This window comes from Capsicum annuum, chromosome 10 (genome assembly GCF_002878395.1).
Source record: "Capsicum annuum cultivar UCD-10X-F1 chromosome 10, UCD10Xv1.1, whole genome shotgun sequence".
Classification (NCBI taxonomy): Eukaryota; Viridiplantae; Streptophyta; class Magnoliopsida; order Solanales; family Solanaceae; genus Capsicum; species Capsicum annuum.
Window position 1 is genome coordinate 213,972,515 of NC_061120.1, and position 6,019 is coordinate 213,978,533.

The 6,019-nt window shown below is 30.9% G+C and overlaps 1 pseudogene; it reads right to left on the reverse strand.

Moving 5' to 3' along the window:
• Positions 1 to 1,949, reverse strand: part of LOC107854504 — a 6,835-nt pseudogene extending 4,886 nt beyond the window's left edge.
• Positions 1,950 to 6,019: the final 4,070 nt, after the last annotated feature.

The window sequence follows — 6,019 nt, forward strand, 5'->3', positions numbered from 1 at the left end:
CAAAGTCAAGTTCTCCTGTTAAAACCTGTTCAAATATTCCTTGCTCCGTCTCTGATTCAGAACATCAGAATTCATAAGCAGAATAGTCGTCTTCATGTTTGTTTCATGAACATCTATAGGATCAAATCACAAAGGAAGAAAGTAACAAAGAACCTTACCATCCCAAAACGGGGGAACACCGCTGAGCAGTATATAAATAATGACTCCAGCACTCCAAATATCGCATTCTAGACCATAATGCTTCCGCAAAACTTCTGGCGCCACATAGTAAGGGCTTCCAACAACATCACTGAAGATTTCACCTGTGCACACAAGATTTGTATTCTTGATAAGGTGAAAGAAACAGAAGTAAACCAGCAACAATAACAACACAGACCAGTATAATCTCACAAACTGAGATCTGGGCAGGTTTAGAGTGTATGCAGACCTTACCTCTACCTAAGAGGTAGACCTAAGAGGTAGAGAGACTATTTCCAATAAAGCAGTCAAGAAAACGAGTAATAGAAGTACAAGAAATAGCATATGGGAACAGAAACAGCAGATAGCTATAGTAACAGGACAGTAACTACAACAAAAGTAATATGATAGTCGATGCACAAGACAGCAAACAATATCAGAAATCGAAGGACTTGAAATTACAGGAGCAATATTACAACTAATAGTATGGACGGATGACAAGACAACAAACAATAACGAATACCTGGCTTGAAGAACACTGATAATCCGAAGTCAATTGCCTTCAGAGGTGATTCCTCTTGCTGATTGACGAAAAGAAAGTTCTCGGGTTTCAAGTCCCTATGCATAACACCTAAAGAATGACATGCTTCTACAACACTTACTATTACTCTTGCAAGTTCAGCTGCCTTTTTCTCAGAATAATGTCCTCTTTGTAAAATCCTATCGAAAAGCTCTCCACCTGCACAAAGCTCCATTACAACATGAACTGCAACAGCATCCTCGTACGCCCCAATAATTTGTACCACACTAGGTTGTCCTGCTAAGTGATGCATTATCTGAATCTCCCTCCTTACATCCTCTATATCCTCCTCAGTTGTCAACCTCCTTTTCGCGATAGACTTACATGCACATACCATCCCACCTGGTGACTTCTCTAGACATAAAAACGTCGTCCCAAATTGCCCTTGTCCTAACTTCCTCCCTAAACTAAAAACATCCTTCAAATTACCCGTTTTTCGTCCTAAAACAGATTCAACATGAAGGCCAATACTTGACTTTCTCCTCACATGAGTAGGCTTATTCTGTTTCACCTTCTCAGCATGATTAGCCGTTAATACATCATTCTTATTATTCTTATCCACCTCTCCATTTATCATATGATCTGGAGGTGGATTACCTTGTTTACAAGATCCATCCGTTTTCGATGAATCAACCAAATTTTCTTTATTTTTCTCTGATTTAGATTCCCCTTCCCCTTCATTTGGAAGTGGTAAATTTTCTGACTGATTTGGTTTCCATACAGCAGCACTAACAGATTGTAAGAACCCATTGTTAGCCAATTTGGGTCCTACACAATTATTCCCCATTAGCTCAAGATCAAAATCTCAACCTTTTTCGATTTCTAATACTCGTGATCATTATGAACAAATCCAAAATCTTTATAGATAGAGCGCGATAATTAATTCCCACTACAACGACATACTAAAATACACTACTAGAATGTAAATGACTCATTGACACACAAAAGAATGTTATCAATATGTCAAATTTTCGCGAAAATTCAAGAATCAAACGACAGATGATATACAAAAGCGAACGTGTTTGAGATTTAGAAGAAATTTTGGGAGAAATGAGGGAAAAATTGAAAAGATAAATGGATCTATAGGAGAGTTTTTGGAAATTGAAATGATTTTTGATGTGTTGGTTAATTCTGTTGATGATTGGAGAGAGAGTGTGTTCTTTCATGCATGCATGTGTTATGTGTAGCATGCAATTACACATTTTTGCATGGCTTTATATTTATGAAAATTATAAATAATTATTCTTAGTATGTGAACTAGCGGCGGAGTTAAAGTATTAAGTACGAGTTCAGACGAATCCAGTGAATTTTTCTTGCAACTTGTTTGGATGGTTGTTACCTATTATATTGTTATATCGTATAATTAATTTCAGCGTTATGTAATGAAGAAAAATCTCATTTTATATAACAATTCATTTAATGTGATCGTGTCATTATCCTTTTCTCATTTTAGATTATTTATTATCTAATAAATAATTATATTTTATTCTTTATAGTATTTTTTATAGTAGCTTATACGATGTACTCTCCTTACCACCAAAAGTTGTGCAGTAGTCGTAATTATTCCTCCATTTTAATGAGAGGCTTTAGATTCGAGCCCTAGGTATGAAGTTGTCTTTGATAGGTAGCGCTTCATCCTCCATAGCGGGACTTTCTAGTGAAAATTTAAATTAGTCGGGCTCCAATGTTGGGTAAAAGACACCGGATGGAAAATCCAAAAAAAAAAAAAGAAAAAAAGAAGAGAACATTAGATACATCTGTAACTTTTTCTTTTTTTTAAAGAACATAACAATATTTTCAAAACAAACATGTAATGTTCCAATCAATGCTACGAAGGACTTTTGCTCACCCTGCATATCCTTATAGCTTGTTGTAGACTGTATGTAACAGTCATTGTGATGTCTTGGAGGTTCAGTCAATGTCCCTTTCCTTTTTGTATGTTAATATAATTACTCCCTCCATCCATAAATACTTATCCACTTTTAATTTGACATATACCTTAAAAACAATAAATAGAGAGTGATTTCACTATATCACTTTTTGAATATAATATATTTTTTTCTTTGAAAAATGCAACGAATAATCTATTGTATCTAATATCAAGGGCAAAATGGATAAAAATAGATAAATTATTCACTAATTTTAAAAACTAGCAGTATTCTTAAACATCTCAAAATAGAAATGTGGACAAGTAAAAATGGACGGAGAGACGCTGATGATTAATGGACAATAACAAGGTTAATCAGACCCAGAATTTATTTTAAAGAAAATAATATTCCATCATAATTAAGAAGAACAGAATTTCATGCAACAAAAGAAATGTTCAAAGTGTAAAATAAGGAAAAAAAATCTCACTATAAAAAGGAGCTGATTCTCCATCCCTATGCGCCTTCAACACTTTTAATACTAGCTGATTAATAATTACAAACTCAAACAAAATCAGCAATATACTTTATAATAGTATATTTCTTGTAGTTTTAAATATGTTTTGTGAAAGCTTCAAATTAAAGAGTTGTCATGAAATGAATGAAATATATATATTCTATTTTCTTAAAATTATCTAAAAAGAAAAGTAAAAACTGCCTTTCCTCAAAATGGCAAATATTTATTTTTAATAACTATGATAAATAAAATAAACCGAAGAGAGTATTTGATTTTTTTTAATAAAAACTGACAAAGTAATTTTTTTCTCAAGATGGCAAATATTTATTTTTAATAACTATGATAAATAAAATAAATCGAAGAGAGTATTTGATTTTTTTTTGGTCATATTGCAATAAGCAATCCAACTATTGGCTCTCTTTGGGATGACAAGCTAGCACTACGATAATTCAGTTCTAGGAACTTGAAAATAGCAGATATTTTGTTGGAGTGGCAAATCAAATTATAGTGAAACTTAAAAATAAAAAAATTAAAACAGAATATAGACATAAAACCAAACAACCTACTTCCAAATACCAAGAATATTACCAAAAAATCCAAAGCATATGACCAACTCACTTGGGGCCTTGGGCTCTAGGTCACAAAAGAGTTTTAAAATGAAGTGTGGGTGACACAAGTCTTAATAATTGAGTGGAGGTGACAATTACTTTATTAAGGATTAAAAAAGCAAGAAAAGTTTGAAAATAACCCACAAGTTTTTAATTTACACTTTGATTCAATGTAAAACCTAATATAACTAGAAATAGAGGGGGAAAAAGGCATGTTTCTCTCTCTTCTCATTTATTGGAGTTTTCTCTCTCTTCGTGATTTTTGTTGTTCATTGTTGTTGTTGAAGATTCATCATCTTCTTCTTCATTATCATCATCTTGTTCTTCATTATCATCTCTTCTTGTTCATCATCATCTTCTTGTTGTTGAACATTGTTGTTACCGCTACTATTGCTACTTGATCAAATTTTTTTAGGTCAAATTTTATTCGTATATCACTTGGGAATTTCTTATAGGCGATTTTAGTAAGTAAAATTATAATTTCTAGTTGAATTTATCATCTGGGTGTATCTGCTACTGCTGTTTTTTCAACAATAGATAAAACATGTAACGTGAATCCAACGGATGAGTAATCTGTTGCATAGATGAGTAACCTGTTGCAACATATTGACTAATCTGTTGCAACATATATAACTAATCTGTTGCAACAGATTACTCATCTGTTGGATTTGTATTATAGTGTTGTAACATGAATCCAACATATGGATTATCTGTTGCAACAGATTAGTTATATGTTGCAACAGATTACTCACTTGTTGCAATAAATGACTCATATATTGGATTCATCTTGCAGGTTTTATCCATTGTCGCAGTAGCAAATATACCAAACAAAAAATTCAACAAAAATCATAATTATACTTACAAAATCACCTATGAAGTAATGTCCAAGTGATATACGAACAAAATTTGACCAAAAAAATTCTAAAAATTTCAACATGGGCACAATAAATAAGTGAAACACATGAAAAAATTCATGAAACAGGTAAAGAAGACAAAAATAGTGTATCATACATCAAATGCAAAAGGATCTAGGGGACAAATGTTTGAGTTCTCCTAAAAATATTTAAGTTTCCTAGTATTTTAATTGCTTTCTAATGGATAACCCATCTATTATAACAGATTTTCTATCTGTTTGATAATTTCTAATAGGTGAATAATTTGTTGCAACATGTCAGTCATCTGTTGATTCAAATTAAGCAATTATTAGTAATAACTAAATTGATTTAGCTAAAATTAAAGCCAAGTCTTTAAGACAATGGGACAAATATTTGAGTTCTCCTAAAAATGTTTGAGTTCCCTAGTATTTTAATTATTTTCCAACAGATCACCTATTTGTTGCAACAAGTTAGTCATCTATTGCAATAAATGCTTATAACAGGTTAGTAGTTTATTGATTCAAATTAAGCAATTATTAATAATAATTAAATTGATTTAACTAAAATTGAAGACAAAACCTTAGACAAGGGGGAAAACATTTGAGTTCTCCTAAAAAATATTTGAGCTTTAGTATTTTAAATTGTTTTTCAACACATATTTTGTCTATTTAGTAATTTCCAACAGATGAGTCATATGTTGCAACAACTTAGTCATCTGTTGCAACAGATGTCTATATCTGTTTAATAATTTTCAATAGATAAATTATTTGTCGCAACAAGTGAGTCATTTGTTGCAACAGATGTCTATATCTGTTTGGTCATTTTCAACAGATGTTTTTATTTATTTGGTCATTTTCAACAGATTACTCATCTGTTATAACATGTTAGTCATCTATTGATTCACATTAAGTCATTATTAGTAATAACTAAATTGATTACTAAAATAAAATATGAATTAATAAGTTCAATTATAGTTTCAATTAATCTCATGGTAATTACACAATCAACTAAGTATGTTCGTCCTGAATAGAGTGATCAATTGACCAATTTTATTTGAAATGATTCAAACTAAGTCATCATTAGAAATAACTATATTGATTTAACTAAACCTAAAGATGAATTAGTAAGTTCAATTACGATTTTAATTAATTTCATAGTAATTACATGATCAATAAGTGTTTCGTACTGAGTAGAATGATTAATTGACAAATTTTATGTGAAATAATTCAAATTAAAACATTATTAGAAATAACTACATTGATTTAACAAAAATTAAAGATGAATTAGTATGTTCAATTACGATTTCAATTAATCTCAATAATTAAATGATCAATTAAGTGTTTCATCCTTAGTAGAATAATTAATTGATCAATTTTATTTTAAATGATTCAAATTAA